Genomic DNA, 20,177 nt, shown 5'->3' with positions numbered 1-20,177 from the left:
TTTCTCTGCTATCTCAGTCTGTTTCCTAGGGCCTGTTTGAATTTCCTGCAGTTTTCACTGTAAAACCGAGTTGGAGCTAGTACCTCCCCATATATATGTATGGAATGCAGTTTGCAACATTAAAGAAACTTTGTGTTCCCAACAAGATATGTGAATGACGGCTTTCACACACACTTATCTCTCAGAACTGAGCAAGTGGAGAGACGTTCGTTCATCTAGCACCAAGGGAACGGGTTGCAGGAGACACTTTTTCTCTGCTTTCTCAGTCTGTTTCCTAGTGCCTGTTTGAAGTTCCTGCAGTTTTCACTGTAAAATCGAGTTGGAGCTTGTACCTCCCCATATATATGTATGGAATGGAGTTTGCAACTGAAAAGAAACTTTGTGTTCCCAACAAGCTAGGTGAAGGATGGCTTTCTCACACACTTATCTCTCAGAACTGAGCAAGTGGAGAGACGTTCATTCATCTAGCACCAAGGGAACGGGTTGCAGGAGACACTTTTTCTCTGTTTTCTCAGTCTGTTTCCTAGTGCCGGTTTGATGTTCCTGCATTTCTCACTGTATAACCGAGTTGGAGCTAGTACCTCCCCATATATATGTATGGAATGGAGTTTGCAACTGAAAAGAAACTTTGTGTTCCCAACAAGGTAGTTGAAGGATGGCTTTCACACACACATATCTCTCAGAACTGAGCAAGTGGAAAGACGTACGTTCATCTAGCACCAAGGGTACGGGTTGCAGGAGACACTTTTTCTCTGCTTTCTCAGTCTGTTTCGTAGTGCCGGTTTGAAGTTCCTGCAGTTTTCACTGTAAAACCTAGTTGGAACTTGTACCTCCCCATATATATGTATGGAATGGGGTTTGCAACTGAAAAGAAACTTTGTGTTCCCAACAAGCTAGGTGAAGGACGGCTTTCACACACACTAATCTCTCAAAACTGAGCAAGTTAAGAGACGTTCGTTCATCTAGCACCAATTGAACAGGTTGCAGGAGACACTTTTTCTCTGCTTCTTCAGTCTGTTTCCTAGTGCCGGTTTGAAGTTTTGCAGTTTTCACTGTAAAATCGAGTTGGAGCTTGTACATCCCCATATATATGTATGGAATGGAGTTTGCAACTGAAAAGAAACTTTGTGTTCACAACAAGCTAGGCGAAGGATGGCTTTCACACACACTTATCTCTCAGAACTGTGCAAGTGGAGAGACGTTCATTCATCTAGCACCAAGGGAATGGGTTGCAGGAGACACTTTTTCTCTGTTTTCTCAGTCTGTTTCCTAGTGCCGGGTTGATGTTCCTGCAGTTCTCACTGTATAACCGATTTGGAGCTAGTACCTCCCCATATATATGTATGGAATGGAGTTTGCAACTGAAAAGAACTTTGTGTTCCCAACAAGGTAGTTGAAGGATGGCTTTCACACACACATATCTCTCAGAACTGAGCAAGTGGAGAGACGTTCGTTCATCTAGCACCAAGGGTACGGGTTGCAGGAGACACTTTTTCTCTGCTTTCTCAGTCTGTTTCGTAGTGCCGGTTTGAAGTTCCTGCAGTTTTCACTGTAAAACCTAGTTGGAGCTTGTACCTCCCCATATATATGTATGGAATGGAGTTTGCAACTGAAAAGAAACTTTGTGTTCCCAACAAGCTAGGTGAAGGACGGCTTTCACACACACTAATCTCTCAAAACTGAGCAAGTTAAGAGACGTTCGTTCATCTAGCACCAAGTGAACAGGTTGCAGGAGACACTTTTTCTCTGCTTCCTCAGTCTGTTTCCTAGTGCCGGTTTGAAGTTTTGCAGTTTTCACTGTAAAACCGAGTTGGAGCTAGTACGTACCCATATATATGTATGGATTGGAGTTTGCAACTGAAAAGAAACTTTGTGTTCACAACAAGCTAGGTGAAGGACAGCTTTCACACACACTTATCTCTCAGAACTGATCAAGTTGGTGAGACGTTCATTCATCTAGCACCAAGGGAACGGTTTGCAGGAGACACTTTTTCTCTGCTTTCTCAGTCTGTTTCCTTGTGGCGGTTTGAAGTTCCTACCGTTTTCACTGTAAAACCGAGTTGGAGCTATTACCTCCCCATATATATGTATGGAATGGATTTTGCAACTGAAAAGAAACTTTGTGTTCCCCACAAGTTAGGTGAAGGACGGCTTTCACACACACTTATCTCTCAGAACAGAGCAAATGGAGAGACGTTCATTCATCTAGCACCAAGGGAACGGGTTGCCGGAGACACTTTTTCTCTGTTTTCTCAGTCTGTTTCCTAGTGCCGGTTTGATATTCCTGCAGTTCTCACTGTATAACCGATTTGGAGCTAGTACCTCCCCATATATATGTATGGAATGGAGTTTGCAACTGAAAAGAAACTTTGTGTTCCCAACAAGGTATTTGAAGGATGGATTTCACACACACATATCTCTCAGAACTGAGCAAGTGGAGAGACGTTCGTTCATCTAGCACCAAGGGTACGGGTTGCAGGAGACAATTTTTCTCTGCTTCCTCAGTCTGTTTCCTAGTGCCGGTTTGAAGTTCCTGCAGTTTTCACTGTAAAACCGAGTTGGAGCTAGTACGTCCCCATATATATGTATGGAATGGAGTTTGCAACTGAAAAGAAACTTTGTGTTCCCAACAAGCTAGGTGAAGGACGGCTTTCACACACACTTATCTCTCAGAACTGAGCAAGTTGGTGAGACGTTCATTCATCTAGCACCAAGGGAACGGTTTGCAGGAGACACTTTTTCTCTGCTTTCTCAGTCTGTTTCCTAGTGCCGGTTTGAAGTTCCGGCAGTTTTCACTGTAAAACCGAGTTGGAGCTTGTACCTCGCCATATATATGTATGGAATGGGGTTTGCAACTGAAAAGAAACTTTGTGTTCCCAACAAGCTAGGTGAAGAACGGCTTTCACACACACATATCTCTCAGAACTGAGCAAGTGGAGAGACATTCGTTAATCTAGCACCAAGGGAACGGGTTGCAGGAGACACTATTTCTCTGCTATCTCAGTCTGTTTCTTAGGGCCGGTTTGAAGTTCCTGCAGTTTTCACTGTGAAACCGAGTTGGAGCTAGTACCTCCCCATATATATGTATGGAATGGAGTTTGCAACATTAAAGAAACTTTGTGTTCCCAACAAGATATGTGAATGACGGCTTTCACACACACTTATCTCTCAGAACTGAGCAAGTGGAGAGACGTTCGTTCATCTAGCACCAAGGGAACTGGTTGCAGGACACACTTTTTCTCTGCTTTCTCAGTCTGTTTCCTAGTGCCTGTTTGAAGTTCCTGCAGTTTTCACTGTAAAATCGAGTTGGAGCTTGTACCTCCCCATATATATGTATGGAATGGAGTTTGCAACTGAAAAGAAACTTTGTGTTCCCAACAAGCTAGGTGAATAATGGCTTTCACACACACTTATCTCTCAGAACTGAGCAAGTGGAGAGACTTTCATTCATCTAGCACCAAGGGAACGGTTTGCAGGAGACACTTTTTCTCTGGTTTCTCAGTCTGTTTCCTAGTGCCGCTTTGAAGTTCCTGCCGTTTTCACTGTAAAACCGAGTTGGAGGTAGTACCGCCCCATATATATGTATGGAATGGAGTTTGCAACTGAAAAGAAACTTTGTGTTCCCAACAAGATAGTTGAAGGACGGCTTTCACACACACTTATCTCTCAGAACTGAGCAAGTGGAGAGAGGTTCGTTCATCTAGCACCAAGGGTACGGGTTGCAGGAGACACTTTTTCTCTGCTTTCTCAGTCTGTTTCCTAGTGCCGGTTTGAATTTCCTGCAGTTTACACTGTAAAACCGAGTTGGATCTAGTACCTCCCCATATATATCTATGGAATGGAGTTTGCAACTGAAAAGAAACTTTGTGTTCCCAACAAGCTAGTTGAAGGACGGCTTTCACACACACTTATCTCTCAGAACTGAGCAATTGGAGAGACGTTCGTTCATCTAGCACCAAGAGAACGGGTTGCAGGAGACACTTTTTCTCTGCTTTCTCAGTCTGTTTCCTAGTGCCCGTTTGAAGCTCCTGCAGTTTTTACTGTAAAACCGAGTTGGAGCTTGTACATCCAAATATATATGTATGGAATGGAGTTTGCAACTGAAAACAAACTTTGTGTTCCCAACAAGCTAGGTGAAGGACGGCTTTCACACACACTTATCTCTCAGAACTGAGCAAGTGGAGAGACGTTCGTTCATCTAGCACCAAGGGAACGGGTTGCAGGGGACACTTTTTCTCTGAATTCTCAGTCTGTTTCCTAGTGCCGGTTTGAAGTTCCTGCAGTTTTCACTGTAAAACCGAGTTTTAGCTTGTACCTCCCCAAATATATGTAAGGAATGGAGTTTGCAACTGAAAAGAAACTTTGTGTTCCCAACAAGATAGATGAAGGACGGCTTTCACACACACTTATCTCTCAGAACTGAGCAAGTGGAGAGACGTTCATTCATCTAGCACCAAGGGAACGGTTTGCAGGAGACAGTTTTTCTCTGCTTTGTCAGTCTGTTTCCTAGTGCCGGTTTGAAGTTCCTGCAGTTTTCACTGTAAAACCGAGTTGGAGCTTGTAACTCCCCATATATATGTATGGAATGGAGTTTGCAACTGAAAAGAGACTTTGTGTTCCCAACAATCTAGGTGAAGTACGGCTTTCACACACACTTATCTCTCAGAACTGAGCAAGTTGAGAGACGTTCGTTCATCTAGCACCAAGGGTACGGGTTGCAGGAGACACTTATTCTCTGCTTTCTCAGTCTGTTTCCTAGTGCCGGTTTGAAGTTCCTGCAGTTTTCACTGTAAAACCGAGTTGGAGCTAGTACGTCCCCATATATATGTATGGAATGGTGTTTGCAACTGAAAAGAAACTTTGTGTTCCCAACAAGCTAGGTGAAGGACAGCTTTCACACACACTTATCTCTCAGAACTGAGCAAGTTGAGAGACGTTCATTCATCTAGCACCAAGTGAACGGTATGCAGGAGACACTTTTTCTCTGCTTTCTCAGTCTGTTTCCTAGTGCCGGTTTGAAGTTCCTGCAGTTTTCACTGTAAAACCGAGTTGGAGCTTGTACCTCCCCATATATATGTATGGAATGGAGTTTGAAACTGAAAAGAATCTTTGTGTTCCCAACAAGCTAGGTGAAGGGCGGCTTTCACACACACTTATCTCTCAGAACTGAGCAAGTGGAGAGACATTCATTCATCTAGCACCAAGGGAACAGTATGCAGGAGACACTTTTTCTCTGCCTTCTCAGTCTGTTTCCTAGTGCCGGTTTGAAGTTCCTGCAGTTTTCACTGTAAAACCGATTTGGAGCTTGTACCTCCCCATATATATGTATGGAATGGAGTTTGCAACTGAAAAGAAACTTTGTGTTCCCAACAAGCTAGGTGAAGGACAACTTTCACACACACTTAACTCTCAGAACTGAGCAAGTGGAGAGACTTTCGTTCATCTAGCACCAAGGGAACGGTTTGCAGGAGACACTTTTTCTCTGCTTTCTCAGTCTGTTTCCTAGTGCCGGTTTGAAGTTCCTGCAGTTTTCACTGTAAAACAGAGGTGGAGCTTGTACCTCCCCATATATATGTATGGAATGGAGTTTGAAACTGAAAAGAAACTTTGTGTTCCCAACAAGCTAGGTGAAGGACAACTTTCACACACACTTATCTCTCAAAACTGAGCAAGTGGAGAGACGTTCATTCATCTAGCACCAAGGGAACGGTTTGCAGGAGACACTTTTTCTCTGCTTTCTCAGTCTGTTTCCTAGTGCCGGTTTGAAGTTCCTGCAGTTTTCACTGTAAAACAGAGGTGGAGCTTGTACCTCCCCATATATATGTATGGAATGGAGTTTGCAACTGAAAAGAAACTTTGTGTTCCCAACAAGCTAGGTGAATGACAACTTACACAGACACTTATCTCTCAGAACTGAGCAAGTGGAGAGACGTTCATTCATCTAGCACCAAGGGAACGGTTTGCAGGAGACACTTTTTCTCTGCTTTCTCAGTCTGTTTCCTAGTGCCGGTTTGAATTTCCTGCAGTTTTCACTGTAAAACCGAGTTGGAGCTTGTACCTCCCCATATATATGTATGGAATGGAGTTTGCAACTGAAAAGAAACTTTGTGTTCCCAACAAGCTAGGCGAAGGATGGCTTTCACACACACTTATCTCTCAGAACTGAGCAAGTGGAGAGACGTTCGTTCATCTAGCACCAAGGGAACGGGTTGCAGGAGACACTTTTTCTCTGTTTTCTCAGACTCTTTCCTAGTGCCGGTTTGATGTTCCTGCAGTTCTCACTGTATAACCGAGTTGGATCTAGTACCTCCCCATATATATCTATGGAATGGAGTTTGCAACTGAAAAGAAACTTTGTGTTCCCAACAAGGTAGTTGAAGGATGGCTTTCACACACACATATCTCTCAGAACTGAGCAAGTGGAGAGACGTTCGTTCATCTAGCACCAATGGTACGGGTTGCAGGAGACACTTTTTCTCTGATTTCTCAGTCTGTTTCCTAGTGCCGGTTTGAAGTTCCTGCAGTTTTCACTGTAAAACCGATTTGGTGGTAGTACCTTCCCATATATATGTATGGAGTGGAGTTGGAAACTTAAAAGTAAATTTGTGTTCCCAACAAGCTAGTTGAAGGACGGCTTTCAAACACACTTATCTCTCAGAACTGAGCAAGTGGATAGACGTTCGTTCATCTAGCACCAAGGGAACGGTTTGCAGGAAACACTTATTCTCTGCTTTCTCAGTCTGTTTCCTAGTGCCGGTTTGAAGTTCCTGCAGTTTTCACTGTAAAACCGAGTTGGAGATTGTACCTCCCCATATATATGTATGGAATGGAGTTTGAAACAGAAAAGAAACTTTGTGTTCCCAACAAGCTAGGTGAAGGACGGCTTTCACACACACTTATCTCTCAGAACTGAGCAAGTGGAGAGACGTTCGTTCATCTAGCACCAAGTGAACGGGTTGCAGGCGACACTTTTTCTCTGTTTTCTCAGTCGGTTTCCTAGTGCCGGGTTGATGTTCCTGCTGTTCTCACTGTATAACCGAGTTGGAGCTAGTACCTCCCCATATATATGTATGGAATGGAGTTTGCAACTGAAAAGAAACTTTGTGTTCCCAACAAGATAGATGAAGGACGGCTTTCACACACACTTATCTCTTAGAACTGAGCAAGTGGAGAGACGTTCGTTCATCTAGCACCAATGGAACGGGTTGCAGGAGACACTTTTTCTCTGCTTTCTCAGTCTGTGTCCTAGTGCCGGTTTGAAGTTCCTGCAGTTTTCACTGTAAAACCGAGTTGGAGCTAGTACGTCCCAATATATATGTATGGAATGGTGTTTGCAACTGAAAAGAAACTTTGTGTTCCCAACAAGCTAGGTGAAGGACAGCTTTCACACACACTTATCTCTCAGAACTGAGCAAGTGGAGAGACGTTCGTTCATCTAGCACCAAGGGAACGGGTTGCAGGAGACAGTTTTTCTCTGCTTTGTCAGTCTGTTTCCTAGTGCCGGTTTGAAGTTCCTGCAGTTTTCACTGTAAAACCGAGTTGGAGCTTGTACCTCCCCATATATATGTATGGAATGGAGTTTGCAACTGAAAAGAAACTTTGTGTTCCCAACAATCTAGGTGAAGTACGGCTTTCACACACACATATCTCTCAGAACTGAGCAAGTTGAGAGACGTTCGTTCATCTAGCACCAAGGGTACGGGTTGCAGGAGACACTTATTCTCTGCTTTCTCAGTCTGTTTCCTAGTGCCGGTTTGAAGTTCCTGCAGTTTTCACTGTAAAACCGAGTTGGAGCTAGTACGTCCCCATATATATGTATGGAATGGTGTTTGCAACTGAAAAGAAACTTTGTGTTCCCAACAAGCTAGGTGAAGGACAGCTTTCACACACACTTATCTCTCAGAACTGAGCAAGTTGAGAGACATTCATTTATCTAGCACCAAGTGAACGGTATGCAGGAGACACTTTTTCTCTGCTTTCTCAGTCTGTTTCCTAGTGCCGGTTTGAAGTTCCTGCAGTTTTCACTGTAAAACCGAGTTGGAGCTTGTACCTCCCCATATATATGTATGGAATGGAGTTTGAAACTGAAAAGAAACTTTGTGTTCCCAACAAGCTAGGTGAAGGACGGCTTTCACACACACTTATCTCTCAGAACTGAGCAAGTGAAGAGACATTCATTCATCTAGAACCAAGGCAACAGTTTGCAGGAGACACTTTTTCTCTGCCTTCTCAGTCTGTTTCCTAGTGCCGGTTTGAAGTTCCTGCACTTTTCACTGTAAAACCGATTTGGAGCTTGTACCTCCCCATATATATGTATGGAATGGAGTTTGCAACTGAAAAGAAACTTTGTGTTCCCAACAAGCTATGTGAAGGACAACTTTCACACACACTTAACTCTCAGAACTGAGCAAGTGGAGAGACGTTCGTTCATCTAGCACCAAGGGAACGGTTTGCAGGAGACACTTTTTCTCTGCTTTCTCTGTCTGTTTCCTAGTGCCGGTTTGAAGTTCCTGCAGTTTTCACTGTAAAACAGAGGTGGAGCTTGTACCTCCCCATATATATGTATGGAATGGAGTTTGCAACTGAAAAGAAACTTTGTGTTCCCAACAAGCTAGGTGAAGGACAACTTTCACACACACTTATCTCTCAGAACTGAGCAAGTGGAGAGACGTTCATTCATCTAGCACCAATGGAACGGGTTGCAGGAGACACTTTTTCTCTGCTTTCTCAGTCTGTTTCCTAGTGCCGGTTTGAAGTTCCTGCAGTTTTCACTGTAAAACCGAGTTGGAGCTTGTACCTCCCCATATATATGTATGGAATGGAGTTTGCAACTGAAAAGAAACTTTGTGATCCCAACAATCTAGGTGAAGTACGGCTTTCACACACACATATCTCTCAGAACTGAGCAAGTTGAGAGACGTTCGTTCATCTAGCACCAAGGGAACGGTTTGCAGGAGACACTTATTCTCTGCTTTCTCAGTCTGTTTCCTAGTGCCGGTTTGAAGTTCCTGCAGTTTTCACTGTAAAACCGAGTTGGAGCTAGTACGTCCCCATATATATGTATGGAATGGTGTTTGCAACTGAAAAGAAACTTTGTGTTCCCAACAAGCTAGGTGAAGGACAGCTTTCACACACACTTATCTCTCAGAACTGAGCAAGTTGAGAGACGTTCATTCATCTAGCACCAAGTGAACGGTTTGCAGGAGACACTTTTTCTCTGCTTTCTCAGTCTGTTTCCTAGTGCCGGTTTGAAGTTCCTGCAGTTTTCACTGTAAAACCGAGTTGGAGCTTGTACCTCCCCATATATATGTATGGAATGGAGTTTGCAACTGAAAAGAATCTTTGCTTTCCCAACAAGCTAGGTGAAGGACGGCTTTCACACACACTTATCTCTCAGAACTGAGCAAGTGGAGAGACATTCATTCATCTAGCACCAAGGGAACGGTTTGCAGGAGACACTTTTTCTCTGCCTTCTCAGTCTGTTTCCTAGTGCCGGTTTGAAGTTCCTGCAGTTTTCACTGTAAAACCGATTTGGAGCTTGTACCTCCCCATATATATGTATGGAATGGGGTTTGCAACTGAAAAGAAACTTTGTGTTCCCAACAAGCTAGGTGAAGGACAACTTTCACACACACTTATCTCTCAGAACTGAGCAAGTGGAGAGACGTTCATTCATCTAGCACCAAGGGAACGGTTTGCAGGAGACACTTGTTCTCTGCTTTCTCAGTCTGTTTCCTAGTGCCGGTTTGAAGTTCCTGCAGTTTTCACTGTAAAATCGAGTTGGAGCTTGTACCTCCCCATATATATGTATGGAATGGTGTTTGCAACTGAAAAGAAACTTTGTGTTCCCAACAAGCTAGGTGAAGGACAGCTTTCACACACACTTGTCTCTCAGAACTGAGCAAGTGGAGAGACGTTCGTTCATCTAGCACCAAGGGAAAGGGTTGCAGGAGACACTTTTTCTCTGCTTTCTCAGTCTGTTTCCTAGTGCCGGTTTGAAGTTCCTGCAGTTTTAACTGTAAAACCGAGTTGGAGCTTTTACCTCCCCATATATATGTATGGAATGGGGTTTGCAACTGAAAAGAAACTTTGTGTTCCCAACAAGCTAGTTGAAGGTCGGATTTCACACACACTTGTCTCTCAGAACTGAGCAAGTGGAGAGACGTTCGTTCATCTAGCACCAAGGGAAAGGGTTGCAGGAGACACTTTTTCTCTGATTTCTCAGTCTGTTTCCTAGTGCCGGTTTGAAGTTCCTGCAGTTTTCACTGTAAAAACGAGTTGGAGCTTGTACCTCCCCATATATATGTATGGAATGGAGTTTGCAACTGAAAAGAAACTTTGTGTTCCCAACAAGCTAGGTGAAGGACGGCTTTCACACACACTAATCTCTTAGAACTGAGCAAGTTGAGAGACGTTCGTTCATCTAGCACCAAGGGAACGGGTTGCAGGAGACACTTTTTCTCTGCTTTCTCAGTCTGTTTCCTAGTGCCGGTTTGAAGTTCCTGCAGTTTTCACTGTAAAACCGATTTTGAGGTAGTACCTTCCCATATATATGTATGGAGTGGAGTTGGAAACTGAAAAGTAAATTTGTGTTCCCAACAAGCTAGTTGAAGGACGGCTTTCAAACACATTTATCTCTCAGAACTGAGCAAGTGGAGAGACGTTCGTTCATCTAGCACCAAGGGAACGGTTTGCAGGAAACACTTTTTCTCTGCTTTCTCAGTCTGTTTCCTAGTGCCGGTTTGAAGTTCCTGCAGTTTTCACTGTAAAACCGAGTTGGAGCTTGTACCTCCCCATATGTATGTATGGAATGGAGTTTGAAACAGAAAAGAAACTATGTGTTCCCAACAAGCTAGGTGAAGGACGGCTTTCACACACACTTATCTCTCAGAACTGAGCAAGTGGAGAGACGTTCCTTCATCTAGCACCAAGGGAACGGGTTGCAGGCGACACTTTTTCCCTGTTTTCTCAGTCTGTTTCCTAGTGCCGGTTTGATGTTCCTGCTGTTCTCACTGTATAACCGATTTGGAGCTAGTACCTCCCCATATATATGTATGGAATGGAGTTTGCAACTGAAAAGAAACTTTGTGTTCCCAACAATGTAGTTGAAGGATGGCTTTCACACACACATATCTCTCAGAACTGAGCAAGTTTAGAGACGTTCGTTCATCTAGCACCAAGTGTACGGGTTGCAGGAGACACTTTTTCTCTGCTTTCTCAGTCTGTTTCCTAGTGCCGGTTTGAAGTTCCTGCAGTTTTCACTGTAAAACCGAGTTGGAGCTTGTACCTCCCCATATATATGTATGGAATGGAGTTTGCAACTGAAAAGAAACTTTGTGTTCCCAACAAGCTAGTTGAAGGACGGCATTCACACACACTTATCTCTCAGAACTGAGCAAGTTGAGAGACGTTCGTTCATCTAGCACCAAGGGAAAGGGTTGCAGGAGACACTTTTTCTCTGATTTCTCAGTCTGTTTCCTAGTGCCGGTTTGAAGTTCCTGCAGTTTTCACTGTAAAATCGAGTTGGAGCTTGTACCTCCCCATATATATGTATGGAATGGAGTTTGCAACTGAAAAGAATCTTTGTGTTCCCAACAAGCTAGGTGAAGGACGGCTTTCACACACACTTATCTCTCAGAACTGAGCAAGTGGAGAGACGTTCGTTCATCTAGAACCAAGGGAAAGGGTTGCAGGAGACACTTTTTCTCTGCTTTCTCAGTCTGTTTCCTAGTGCCGGTTTGAAGTTCCTGCAGTTTTAACTGTAAAACCGAGTTGGAGCTTTTACCTCCCCATATATATGTATGGAATGGAGTTTGCAACTGAAAAGAAACTTTGTGTTCCCAACAAGCTAGTTGAAGGGCGGAGTTCACACACACTTGTCTCTCAGAACTGAGCAAGTGGAGAGACGTTCGTTCATCTAGCACCAAGGGAAAGGGTTGCAGGAGACACTTTTTCTCTGATTTCTCAGTCTGTTTCCTAGTGCCGGTTTGAAGTTCCTGCAGTTTTCACTGTAAAACCGAGTTGGAGCTTGTACCTCCCCATATATATGTATGGAATGGAGTTTGCAACTGAAAAGAAACTTTGTGTTCCCAACAAGCTAGGTGAAGGACGGCTTTCACACACACTAATCTCTTAGAACTGAGCAAGTTCAGAGACGTTCGTTCATCTAGCACCAAGGGAACAGGTTGCAGGAGACACTTTTTCTCTGCTTTCTCAGTCTGTTTCCTAGTGCCGGTTTGAATTTCCTTCAGTTTTCCCTGTAAAACCGAGTTGCAGCTAGTACCTCCCCATATATATTTATGGAATGGATTTGCAACTGAAAAGAAATTTTGTGTTCCCAACAAGCTAGGTGAAGGACAGCTTTCACACACACTTATCTCTCAGAACTGAGCAAGTTGGTGAGACGTTCATTCATCTAGCACCAAGGGAACGGTTTGCAGGAGACACTTTTTCTCTGCATCCTCAGTCTGTTTCCTAGTGCCGGTTTGAAGTTCCTGCAGTTTTCACTGTAAAACCGAGTTGGAGCTTGTACCTCCCCATATATATGTATGGAATGGAGTTTGCAACTGAAAAGAAACTTTGTGTTCCCAACAAGCTAGGTGAAGGACGGATTTCACACACACTTATATCTCAGAACTGAGCATGTGGAGAGACTTTCGGTCATATAGCACTAAGGGAACGGGTTGCAGGAGAAACTTTTACTCTGGTTTCTCAGTCTGTTTCCTAGTGCCGGTTTGAAGTTCCTGCAGTTTTCACTGTAAAACCGAGTTGCAGCTAGTACATCCCCATATATATGTATGGAGTGGAGTTTGCAACTGAAAAGAAACTTTGTATTCCAACAAGCTAGGTGAAGAACGGCTTTCACACACACTTATCTCTCAGAACTGAGCATGTGGAGAGACGTTCGTTCATCTAGCACAAAGGGAACGGGTTGCAGGAGAAACTTTTACTCTGGTTTCTCAGTCTGTTTCCTAGTGCCGGTTTCAAGTTCCTGCAGTTTTCACTGTAAAACCGAGTTGGAGCTAGTACCTCCCCTTATATATGTATGGTGTAGATTTTACAAATGAAAAGAAACTTTATGTTCCCAAAATGCTAGTTGAAGGACGGCTTTCACACACACACATCTCTCAGAATTGAGCATGTGGAGAGACGTTCGTTCATCTAGCACAAATGGAACAGGATGCAGGAGAAACTTTTACTCTGGTTTCTCAGTCTGTTTCCTAGTGCAGGTTGGAAGTTCCTGCAGTTTTCACTGTAAAACCTGTTTGGGGCTAGTACCTCCCCATATATATGTATGGAGTGGAGTTTGCAACTGAAAAGAAACTTTGTGTTCCCAACAAGCTAGGTGAAGGACGGCTTTCACACACACACATCTTTCAGAACTGAGCATGTGGAGAGACGTTCGTTCATCTAGCACAAAGGGAACGGGTTGCAGGAGAAAATTTTACTCTGGTTTCTCAGTCTGTTTCCTAGTGCCGGTTTGAATTTCCTGCAGTTTTCACTGTAAAACCTGTTTGGGGCTAGTACCACCCCTTATATATGTATGGAGTGAGTTTGCAACTGAAAAGAAACTTTGTGTTCCCAACAAGCTAGGTGAAGGACGGCTTTCAAAAACACTTATCTCTCAGAACTGAGCATGTGGAGAGACGTTCGTTCATCTAGCACAAAGGGAACGGGTTGCAGGAGAAACTTTTACTCTGGTTTCTCAGTCTGTTTCCTAGTGCCGGTTTGAAGTTCCTGCAGTTTTCATTGTAAAACCGAGTTGCAGCTAGTACCTCCCCATATATATGTATGGAGTTGTGTTTGCAAGTGAAAAGAAACTTTGTGTTCCCAACAAGCTAGGTGAAGGACGGCTTTCACACACACTTATCTCTCAGAACTGAGCATGTGGAGAGACGTTCGTTCATCTAGCACAAAGGGAACGGGTTGCACGAGAAACTTTTACTGTGGTTTCTCAGTTTGTTTCCTAGTGCCGGTTTGAAGTTCCTGCAGTTTTCACTGTAAAACCGAGTTGGAGCTAGTACCTCCCCATATATATGTATGGAGTGGAGTTTGCAACTGAAAAGAAACTTTGTGTTCCCAACAAGCTAGGTGAAGGACGGCTTTCACACACACACATCTTTCAGAACTGAGCATGTGGAGAGACGTTCGTTCATCTAGCACAAAGGGAACGGGTTGCAGGAGAAACTTTTACTCTGGTTTCTCAGTGTGTTTCCTAGTGCCGGTTTGAAGTTAAAGCAGTTTTCACTGTGAAACCGATTTGGAGCTAGTACCTCCCCATATATATGTATGGAGTGGAGTTTGCAACTGAAAAGAAACTTTGTGTTACCAACAATCTAGGTGAAGGACGGCTTTCACACACACACATCTTTCAGAACTGAGCATGTGGAGAGACGTTCGTTCATCTAGCACAAAGGGAACGGGTTGCAGGAGAAAATTTTACTCTGGTTTCTCAGTCTGTTTCCTAGTGCCGGTTTGAAGTTCCTGCAGTTTTCACTGTAAAACCGAGTTGGAGCTAGTACCTCCCCATATATATGTATGGAATGGAGTTTGCAACTGAAAAAAACTTTGTGTTCCCAACAAGCTAGGTGAAGGACGGCTTTCACACACACTTATCTCTCAGAACTGAGCATGTGGAGAGACGTTCGTTCATCTAGCAGAAAGGGAACGGGTTGCAGGAGAAACTTTTACTCTGGTTTCTCAGTCTGTTTCCTAGTGCCAGTTTGAAGTTCCAGCAGTTTTCACTGTAAACCCGATTTGGAGCTTGTACCTCCCCATATATATGTATGTAATGGAGTTTGCAACTGAAAAGAAACTTTGTGTTCCCAACAAGCTATGTGAAGGACGGCTTTCACACACACTTATCTCTCAGAACTGAGCAAGTGGAGAGACGTTCATTCATCTAGCACCAAGGGAACGGTTTGCAGGAGACACTTTTTCTCTGCATTCTCAGTCTGTTTCCTAGTGCCGGTTTGAAGTTCCTGCAGTTTTCACTGTAAAACCGAGTTGGAGCTAGTACCTCCCCATATATATGTATGGAGTGGAGTTTGCAACTGAAAAAAACTTTGTGTTCCCAACAAGCTAGGTGAAGGACGGCTTTCACACACACTTATCTCTCAGAACTGAGCATGTGGAGAGACGTTCGTTCATCTAGCAGAAAGGGAACGGGTTGCAGGAGAAACTTTTACTCTGGTTTCTCAGTCTGTTTCCTAGTGCCAGTTTGAAGTTCCAGCAGTTTTCACTGTAAACCCGGTTTGGAGCTTGTACCTCCCCATATATATGTATGTAATGGAGTTTGCAACTGAAAAGAAACTTTGTGTTCCCAACAAGCTATGTGAAGGACGGCTTTCACACACACTTATCTCTCAGAACTGAGCAAGTGGAGAGACGTTCATTCATCTAGCACCAAGGGAACGGTTTGCAGGAGACACTTTTTCTCTGCATTCTCAGTCTGTTTCCTAGTGCCGGTATGAAGTTCCTGCAGTTTTCACTGTAAAACCGAGTTGGAGCTTGTACCTCCCCATATATATGTATGGAATGGTGTTTGAAACTGAAAAGAAACTTTGTGTTCCCAACAAGCTAGGTGAAGGACGGCTTTCACACACAATTAACTCTCAGAACTGAGCAATTGGAGAGACGTTCGTTCATCTAGCACCAAGGGAACGGGTTGCAGGAGACACTTTTTCTCTGCTTTCTCAGTCTGTTTCCTAGTGCCGGTTTGAAGTTCCTGCAGTTTTCACTGTAAAACCGAGTTGGAGCTTGTACCTCCCCATATATATGTATGGAATTGAGTTTGCAACTGAAAAGAAACTTTGTGTTCCCAACAAGCTAGGTGAAGGCAGCTTTCACACACACTTATCTCTCAGAACTGAGCAAGTGGAGAGACTTTCATTCATCTAGCACCAAGGGAACGGTATGCAGGAGACACTTTTTCTCTGCTTTCTCAGCCTGTTTCCTAGTGCCGGTTTGAAGTTCCTGCAGTTTTCACTGTAAAACCGAGTTGGAGCTTGTACCTCCCCATATATATGTATGGAATGGAGTTTGCAACTGAAAAGAATCTTTGTGTTCCCAACAAGCTAGGTGAAGGACGGCTTTCACACACACTTATCTCTCATAACTGAGCAAGTGGAGAGACGTTCATTCATCTAGCACCAAGGAAACGGTTTGCAGGAGACACTTTTTCTCTGCTTTCTCAGTCTGTTTCCTAGTGCCGGTTTGAAGTTCCTGCAGTTTTCACTGTAAAACCGAGTTGGAGCTTGTACCTCCCCATATATATGTATGGAATGGATTTTGAAACTGAAAAGAAACTTTGTGTTCCCAACAAGCTAGGTGAAGTACAACTTTCACACACACTTATCTCTCAGAACTGAGCAAGTGGAGAGACGTTCATTCATCTAGCACCAAGGGAACGGTTTGCAGGAGACACTATTTCAATGCTTTCTCAGTCTGTTTCCTAATGCTGGTTTGAAGTTCCTGCAGTTTTCACTGTAAAACCGAGTTGGAGCTTGTACCTCCCCATATATATGTATGGAATGGATTTTGCAACTGAAAAGAAACTTTGTGTTCCCAACAATCTAGGTGAAGGACGGCTTTCACACACACTTATCTCTCAGAACTGAGCATGTGGAGAGACGTTCGTTCATCTAGCAGAAAGGGAACGGGTTGCAGGAGAAACTTTTACTCTGGTTTCTCAGTCTGTTTCCTAGTGCCAGTTTGAAGTTCCAGCAGTTTTCACTATAAACCCGATTTGGAGCTTGTACCTCCCCATATATATGTATGTAATGGAGTTTGCAACTGAAAAGAAACTTTGTGTTCCCAACAAGCTATGTGAAGGACGGCTTTCACACACACTTATCTCTCAGAACTGAGCAAGTGGAGAGACGTTCATTCATCTAGCACCAAGGGAACGGTTTGCAGGAGACACTTTTTCTCTGCATTCTCAGTCTGTTTCCTAGTGCCGGTATGAAGTTCCTGCAGTTTTCACTGTAAAACCGAGTTGGAGCTTGTACCTCCCCATATATATGTATGGAATGGTGTTTGAAACTGAAAAGAAACTTTGTGTTCCCAACAAGCTAGGTGAAGGACGGCTTTCACACACACTTAACTCTCAGAACTGAGCAATTGGAGAGACGTTCGTTCATCTAGCACCAAGGGAACGGGTTGCAGGAGACACTTTTTCTCTGCTTTCTCAGTCTGTTTCCTAGTGCCGGTTTGAAGTTCCTGCAGTTTTCACTGTAAAACCGAGTTGGAGCTTGTACCTCCCCATATATATGTATGGAATTGAGTTTGCAACTGAAAAGAAACTTTGTGTTCCCAACAAGCTAGGTGAAGGCAGCTTTCACACACACTTATCTCTCAGAACTGAGCAAGTGGAGAGACTTTCATTCATCTAGCACCAAGGGAACGGTTTGCAGGAGACACTTTTTCTCTGCTTTCTCAGCCTGTTTCCTAGTGCCGGTTTGAAGTTCCTGCAGTTATCACTGTAAAACCGAGTTGGAGCTTGTACCTCCCCATATATATGTATGGAATGGAGTTTGCAACTGAAAAGAATCTTTGTGTTCCCAACAAGCTAGGTGAAGGACGGCTTTCACACACACTTATCTCTCAGAACTGAGCAAGTGGAGAGACGTTCATTCATCTAGCACCAAGGGAACGGTTTGCAGGAGACACTTTTTCTCTGCTTTCTCAGTCTGTTTCCTAGTGCCGGTTTGAAGTTCCTGCAGTTTTCACTGTAAAACCGAGTTGGAGCTTGTACCTCCCCATATATATGTATGGAATGGATTTTGAAACTGAAAAGAAACTTTGTGTTCCCAACAAGCTAGGTGAAGTACAACTTTCACACACACTTATCTCTCAGAACTGAGCAAGTGGAGAGACGTTCATTCATCTAGCACCAAGGGAACGGTTTGCAGGAGACACTATTTCAATGATTTCTCAGTCTGTTTCCTAATGCTGGTTTGAAGTTCCTGCAGTTTTCACTGTAAAACCGAGTTGGAGCTTGTACCTCCCCATATATATGTATGGAATGGATTTTGCAACTGAAAAGAAACTTTGTGTTCCCAACAATCTAGGTGAAGGACGGCTTTCACACACACTTATCTCTCAGAACTGAGCAAGTGGAGAGACTTTCGTTCATCTAGCACCAAGGGAACGGGTTGCAGGCGACACTTTTTCTCTGTTTTCTCAGTCGGTTTCCTAGTGCCGGTTTGATGTTCCTGCTGTTCTCACTGTATAACCGAGTTGGAGCTAGTACCTCCCCATATATACCTATGGAATGGAGTTTGCAACTGAAAAGAAACTTTGTGTTCCCAACAAGATAGATGAAGGACGGCTTTCACACACACTTATCTCTCAGAACTGAGCAAGTGGAGAGACGTTCGTTCATCTAGCACCAAGGGAACGGGTTGCAGGAGACACTTTTTCTCTGCTTTCTCAGTCTGTTTCCTAGTGCCGGTTTGAAGTTCCTGCAGTTTTCACTGTAAAACCGAGTTGGAGCTTGTACCTCCCCATATATATGTATGGAATGGAGTTTGCAACTGAAAAGAAACTTTGTGTTCCCAACAATCTAGGTGAAGTACGGCTTTCACACACACTTATCTCTCAGAACTGAGCAAGTTGAGAGACGTTCGTTCATCTAGCAGCAAGGGTACGGGTTGCAGGAGACACTTATTCTCTGCTTTCTCAGTCTGTTTCCTAGTGCCGGTTTGAAGTTCCTGCAGTTTTCACTGTAAAACCGAGTTGGAGCCTGTACGTCCCCATATATATGTATGGAATGGTGTTTGCAACTGAAAAGAAACTTTGTGTTCCCAACAAGCTAGGTGAAGGACAGCTTTCACACACACAAACCTCTCAGAACTGAGCAAGATGAGAGACGTTCATTCATCTAGCACCAAGGAAACGGTTTGCAAGAGACACTTTTTCTCTGCTTTCTCAGTCTGTTTCCTAGTGCCGGTTTGAAGTTCCTGCAGTTTTCACTGTAAAACCGAGTTGGAGCTTGTACCTCCCCATATATATGTATGGAAAGGAGTTTGCAACTGAAAAGAATCTTTGTGTTCCCAACAAGCTAGGTGAAGGACGGCTTTCACACACACTTATCTCTCAGAACTGAGCAAGTGGAGAGACATTCATTCATCTAGCACCAAGGGAACGGGTTGCAGGAGACACTTTTTCTCTGCCTTCTCAGTCTGTTTCCTAGTGCCGGTTTGAAGTTCCTTCAGTTTTCACTGTAAAACCGATTTGGAGCTTGTACCTCCCCATATATATGTATGGAATGGAGTTTGCAACTGAAAAGAAACTTTGTGTTCCCAACAAGCTAGGTGAAGGACAGCTTTCACACACACTTATCTCTCAGAACTGAGCAAGATGAGAGACGTTCGTTCATCTAGCACCAAGGGAACGGGTTGCAGGAGACACTTTTTCTCTGCTTTCTCAGTCTGTTTCCTAGTGCCGGTTTGAAGTTCCTGCAGTTTTCACTGTAAAACCGAGTTGGAGCTTGTACCTCCCCATATATATGTATGGAATCGAGTTTGCAACTGAAAAGAAACTTTGTGTTCCCAACAAGCTAGGTGAAGGCAGCTTTCACACACACTTACCTCTCAGAACTGAGCAAGTGGAGAGACTTTCATTCATCTAGCACCAAGGGAACCGTTTGCAGGAGACACTTTTTCTCTGCTTTCTCAGCCTGTTTCCTAGTGCCGGTTTGAAGTTCCTGCAGTTTTCACTGTAAAACCGAGTTGGAGCTTGTACCTCCCCATATATATGTATGGAATGGAGTTTGCAACTGAAAAGAATCTTTGTGTTCCCAACAAGCTAGGTGAAGGACGGCTTTCACACACACTTATCTCTCATAACTGAGCAAGTGGAGAGACGTTCATTCATCTAGCACCAAGGGAACGGTTTGCAGGAGACACTTTTTCTCTGCTTTCTCAGTCTGTTTCCTAGTGCCGGTTTGAAGTTCCTGCAGTTTTCACTGTAAAACCGAGTTGGAGCTTGTACCTCCCCATATATATGTATGGAATGGAGTTTGAAACTGAAAAGAAACTTTGTGTTCCCAACAAGCTAGGTGAAGGACAACTTTCACACACACTTATCTCTCAGAACTGAGCAAGTGGAGAGACGTTCATTCATCTAGCACCAAGGGAACGGGTTGCAGGAGACACTATTTAAATGCATTCTCA

The sequence above is a fragment of the Camelus dromedarius genome, chromosome 35 (assembly GCF_036321535.1).
Source record: "Camelus dromedarius isolate mCamDro1 chromosome 35, mCamDro1.pat, whole genome shotgun sequence".
Classification (NCBI taxonomy): domain Eukaryota; kingdom Metazoa; phylum Chordata; class Mammalia; order Artiodactyla; family Camelidae; genus Camelus; species Camelus dromedarius.
This window is presented reverse-complemented; position numbering follows the sequence as displayed.